Raw genomic sequence first — 6,000 nt, forward strand, 5'->3', positions numbered from 1 at the left:
TAGAGACCTAGAGTGGTCTATGGATTACAGCTGGGACAGTGTAGAGACCTATAGTGGTCTATGGATTACAGCTGGGGCAGTGTAGAGACCTATAGTGGTCTATGGATTACAGCTGAGGCAGTGTAGAGACCTAGAGTGGTCTATGGATTACAGCTGGGACAGTGTAGAGACCTATAGTGGTCTATGGATTACAGCTGGGGCAGTGTAGAGACCTATAGTGGTCTATGGATTACAGCTGGGACAGTGTAGAGACCTAGAGTGGTCTATGGATTACAGCTGGGACAGTGTAGAGACCTATAGTGGACTATGGATTACAGCTGGGGCAGTGTAGAGACCTATAGTGGTCTATGGATTACAGCTGGGGCAGTGTAGAGACCTATAGTGGTCTATGGATTACAGCTGGGGCAGTGTAGAGACCTATAGTGGTCTATGGATTACAGCTGGGGCAGTGTAGAGACCTATAGTGGTCTATGGATTACAGCTGGGACAGTGTAGAGACCTATAGTGGCCTATGGATTACAGCTGGGGCAGTGTAGAGACCTATAGTGGCCTATGGATTACAGCTGGGGCAGTGGAGACCTATAGTGGTCTATGGATTACAGCTGGGGCAGTGTAGAGACCTATAGTGGTCTATGGATTACAGCTGGGGCAGTGTAGAGACCTATAGTGGTCTATGGATTACAGCTGGGGCAGTGTAGAGACCTATAGTGGTCTATGGATTACAGCTGGGGCAGTGTAGAGACCTATAGTGGTCTATGGATTACAGCTGGGGCAGTGTAGAGACCTATAGTGGTCTATGGATTACAGCTGGGGCAGTGTAGAGACCTATAGTGGTCTATGGATTACAGCTGGGGCAGTGTAGAGACCTATAGTGGTCTATGGATTACAGCTGGGGCAGTGTAGAGACCTATAGTGGTCTATGGATTACAGCTGGGGCAGTGTAGAGACCTATAGTGGTCTATGGATTACAGCTGGGACAGTGTAGAGACCTATAGTGGTCTATGGATTACAGCTGGGGCAGTGTAGAGACCTATAGTGGTCTATGGATTACAGCTGGGGCAGTGTAGAGACCTATAGTGGTCTATGGATTACAGCTGGGGCAGTGTAGAGACCTATAGTGGTCTATGGATTACAGCTGGGGCAGTGTAGAGACCTATAGTGGTCTATGGATTACAGCTGGGGCAGTGTAGAGACCTATAGTGGTCTATGGATTACAGCTGGGGCAGTGTAGAGACCTATAGTGGTCTATGGATTACAGCTGGGGCAGTGTAGAGACCTATAGTGGTCTATGGATTACAGCTGGGGCAGTGTAGAGACCTATAGTGGTCTATGGATTACAGCTGGGGACAGTGTAGAGACCTATAGTGGTCTATGGATTACAGCTGGGGCAGTGTAGAGACCTATAGTGGTCTATGGATTACAGCTGGGGCAGTGTAGAGACCTATAGTGGTCTATGGATTACAGCTGGGGCAGTGTAGAGACCTATAGTGGTCTATGGATTACAGCTGGGGCAGTGTAGAGACCTATAGTGGTCTATGGATTACAGCTGGGGCAGTGTAGAGACCTATAGTGGTCTATGGATTACAGCTGGGGCAGTGTAGAGACCTATAGTGGTCTATGGATTACAGCTGGGGCAGTGTAGAGACCTATAGTGGTCTATGGATTACAGCTGGGGCAGTGTAGAGACCTATAGTGGTCTATAGATTACAGCTGGGGCAGTGTAGAGACCTATAGTGGTCTATAATAGCTGCACCACACTATGGGTGCTTCCCAAATGGCAGCATATTCCCTACATAGTGAACTACTTTTGACCAGACCCCTATAGGTCAGGTCCAAAACCTGGGAGCTATATCGGGAATAGGCTGCCATTTGGGAAGCAACCGATGTCTGTCTGTCTGTCTGGCAGTAAATCAGGTGAGACACGTCGGCCTTAATCAAAGCAGATTAATGAATGGGATGTTAAACAGTGTTTTGTAGCCTAATGCCTCCTGACTCTAAGACAGCAGCAGCTGACCCAGTTAGTAACCGGGGGTTACCCTTATCTCCTGTCTCCAGGCAACGCCGTCCTGGAGCTGCGGCTCCTCCTCCACGCCCTCACTAAAGCCGCGTGTCACCTGTACCTGGCTCTGGTCCCGCTGCGACGCGCCGCCCTGCACCTCGCCCGCTTTGTCTGTCACCTGGTGAACCATGGCCCCGCCTCCGCTGGCCGGGCGTCTCCGCTTCTTCTCGAGGGCGTGTGTGTGATGTGTGAAGTGGGTCCGGACCTGCTGGGAGCCGGGCTCAGTCTGTGTGCAGTAGTCTGTCACATCCTACAGGGGGCACTGTTCCTGCTGGCCGCCACGGTGAGGTCGGTCCAGGTGAGTGTTCTGGCCCAGGTGGACGGGGAGAAGGAGAGATGGGAGAAGGAGCAGCATCGAGCCCGGCAGGACGAGCGGAAACAGAACTCCAGGGTTCTGGAATACCTTGCTGTGTTCTGTCAAGACCCCATCAGCTCGCTACGACTCAAGGTGGACATGATCAATAGATAACGTCACCGTCTGTCAGCCTGTGTGTCTGTCTGTCTGTCTGTGTGTCTGCCTGTGTGTCTGTCTGTCTGTCTGTGTGTCTGTCTGTGTGTCTGTCTGCCTGTGTGTCTGTCTGTGTGTCTGTCTGCCTGTGTGTATGTGTGTCTGCCAGGGTTGGGCTCAATTCAGAATTAAGTTAAGAATGCCTCAAATTCCAAGTAGTAAACAGGACACAGAATTGAGTGAAATGAAATATAAATGAATTCAGTGAAATTCAAATGCCTCTTCTATTCTTTATGTGTCTAATATATATCTTGTAGCCTACATAAAACATGCCGTTACAGTGGGGGAAAAAGTATTTAGTCAGCCACCAATTGTGCAAGTTCTCCCACTTAAAAAGATGAGAGAGGCCTGTAATTGTCATCATAGGTACACGTCAACTATGACAGACAAAATGAGAAGAAAAAAATCCAGAAAATCACATTGTAGGATTTTTAATGAATTTATTTGCAAATTATGGTGGAAAATAAGTATTTGGTCAATAACAAAAGTTTCTCAATACTTTGTCATATACCCTTTGTTGGCAATAACACAGGTCAAACGTTTTCTGTAAGTCTTCACAAGGTTTTCACACACTGTTGCTGGTATTTTGGCCCATTCCTCCATGCAGATCTCCTCTAGAGCAGTGATGTTTTGGGGCTGTCGCTGGGCAACACGGATTTTCAACTCCCTCCAAAGATTTTCTATGGGGTTGAGATCTGGAGACTGGCTAGGCCACTCCAGGACCTTGAAATGCTTCTTACGAAGCCACTCCTTCGTTGCCCGGGCGGTGTGTTTGGGATCATTGTCATGCTGAAAGACCCAGCCACGTTTCATCTTCAATGCCCTTGCTGATGGAAGGAGGTTTTCACTCAAAATCTCACGATACATGGCCCCATTCATTCTTTCCTTTACACGGATCAGTCGTCCTAGTACCTTTGCAGAAAAACAGCCCCAAAGCATGATGTTTCCACCCCCATGCTTCACAGTAGGTATGGTGTTCTTTGGATGCAACTCAGCATTCTTTATCCTCCAAACACGACGAGTTGAGTTTTTACCAAAAAGTTATATTTTGGTTTCATCTGACCATATGACATTCTCCCAATCCTCTTCTGGATCATCCAAATGCACTCTAGCAAACTTCAGACGGGCCTGGACATGTACTGGCTTAAGCAGGGGGACACGTCTGGCACTGCAGGATTTGAGTCCCTGGCGGCGTAGTGTGTTACTGATGGTAGGCTTTGTTACTTTGGTCCCAGCTCTCTGCAGGTCATTCACTAGGTCCCCCCGTGTGGTTCTGGGATTTTTGCTCACCGTTCTTGTGATCATTTTGACCCCACGGGGTGAGATCTTGCGTGGAGCCCCAGATCGAGGGAGATTATCAGTGGTCTTGTATGTCTTCCATTTCCTAATAATTGCTCCCACAGCTGCTTACCTATTGCAGATTCAGTCTTCCCAGCCTGGTGCAGGTCTACAATTTTGTTTCTGGTGTCCTTTGACTTTGGTCTTGGCCATAGTGGAGTTTGGAGTGTGACTGTTTGAGGTTGTGGACAGGTGTCTTTTATACTGACAAGTTCAAACAGGTGCCATTAATACAGGTAACGAGTGGAGGACAGAGGAGCCTCTTAAAGAAGAAGTTACAGGTCTGTGAGAGCCAGAAATCTTGCTTGTTTGTAGGTGACCAAATACTTATTTTCCACCATAATTTACAAATAAATGTATTAAAATTCCTACAATGTGATTTTCTGGATATTTTTTTCTCAATTTGGCCTCTCTCATCTTTTTAAGTGGGGGAACTTGCACAATTGGTGGCTGACTAAATACTTTTTTTCCCCACTGTATATACATGCATATAGGATATTGTTGAAACAATTGATTTTTAGGACTAACTCTTAAAATGATAAAGGAAAAAACTAATCCTTTATGTGAACATTATGTTTTCATTAATCTCTTAAATTTTGTTCAATATGGGGAAAATTCTACATTTCCCAGAGTGCATTAGTTCCATAATTAGAAAATCAACACACAATGGCTGCTCTGTCACAAAAAGCTTAGAGATGTGATCTGAATAATGTTACTTACCACCCTCAAATTACTAACAGGGCTTTAGATGCATGGACTCTTGGGCCCAATTGCTCTGTCATTAGCTTAGCGGCGTGTTAAGAATCAAACTGAGTTGGCAATATATATATATATATATATATACAGTACCAGTCAAAAGTTTGGACACACCTACTCATTCCAGGGTTTTTCTATATGTTTACTATTTTCGACATTGTAGAATAATAGTGAAGACATGAAAACTATGAAATAACACATATGGAATCATGTAGTAACCAAAAAAGTGTTAAACAAATCAAAATATATTTTATATTTGAGACTCTTCAAATAGCCACCCATTACCTTGATGACAGCTTTGCACACTCTTGGAATTCTCTCAACCAGCTTCACCTGGAATTCATTTTCAACAGTCTTGAAGGAGTTCCCACATATGCTGAGCACTTGTTGGCTGCTTTTCCTTCACTCTGCGGTCCGACTCATCCCAAACCATTTCAATTGGGTTGAGGTCGGGTGACTGTGGAGGCCAGGTCATCTGATGCAGCGCTCCATCACTCTCCTTCTTGGTCAAATAGCCCTTACACAGCCTGGAGGTGTGTTGGGTCATTGTCCTGTTGAAAAACAAATGATAGTCCAACTAAGCCCAAACCAGATGGGATGGTGTATTGCTGCAGAATGCTGTGGTAGCCACGCTGGTTAAGTGTGCCTTAAATTCTAAATAAATCACAGACAAAGCACCATTACACCTCCTCCATGTCACCAGCAAAGCACCATAACACCTCCTCCTCCATGCTTTACGTTGGGAAATACACATGCGGAGATCATCCGTTCACCCACACCGCGTCTCAGAAAGACACAGTGGTTGGAACCAAAAATCTCAAATTTTGACTCATCAGCCCAAAGGACAGATTTCCACCGGTCTAATGTCCATTGCTCGTGTTTCTTGGCCCAAGCAAGTCTCTTCTTCTTATTGGTGTCCTTTAGTAGTGGTTTCTTTGCAGCAATTCGACCATGAAGGCTTGATTCACACAATCTCCTCTGAACAGTTGATGTTGAGATGTGTCTGTTACTTGAACTCTGTGAAGCATTTATTTGGGCTGCAATTTCTGAGGCTGGTAACTCTAATGAACTTATCCTCTGCAGCAGAGGTAACTCTGGGTCTTCCATTCCTGTGGCGGTCCTCATGAGAGCCAGTTTCATCATAGCGCTTGATGGTTTTTGCGACTGCACTTGAAGAAACTTTCAAAGTTTTAGGGCCTAATTGATTCATTTAAATTGACTGATTTCCTTATATGAACTGTAACTCAGTAAAATCGTTGAAATTGTTGCAAGTTTGTTCAGTATATAATGTAGGTTATAATATAACTGCATTGTTTGTCGAGAAAATATAATTGCCTAT

Source organism: Coregonus clupeaformis, unplaced genomic scaffold, assembly GCF_020615455.1.
Source record: "Coregonus clupeaformis isolate EN_2021a unplaced genomic scaffold, ASM2061545v1 scaf0044, whole genome shotgun sequence".
Taxonomy (NCBI): domain Eukaryota; kingdom Metazoa; phylum Chordata; class Actinopteri; order Salmoniformes; family Salmonidae; genus Coregonus; species Coregonus clupeaformis.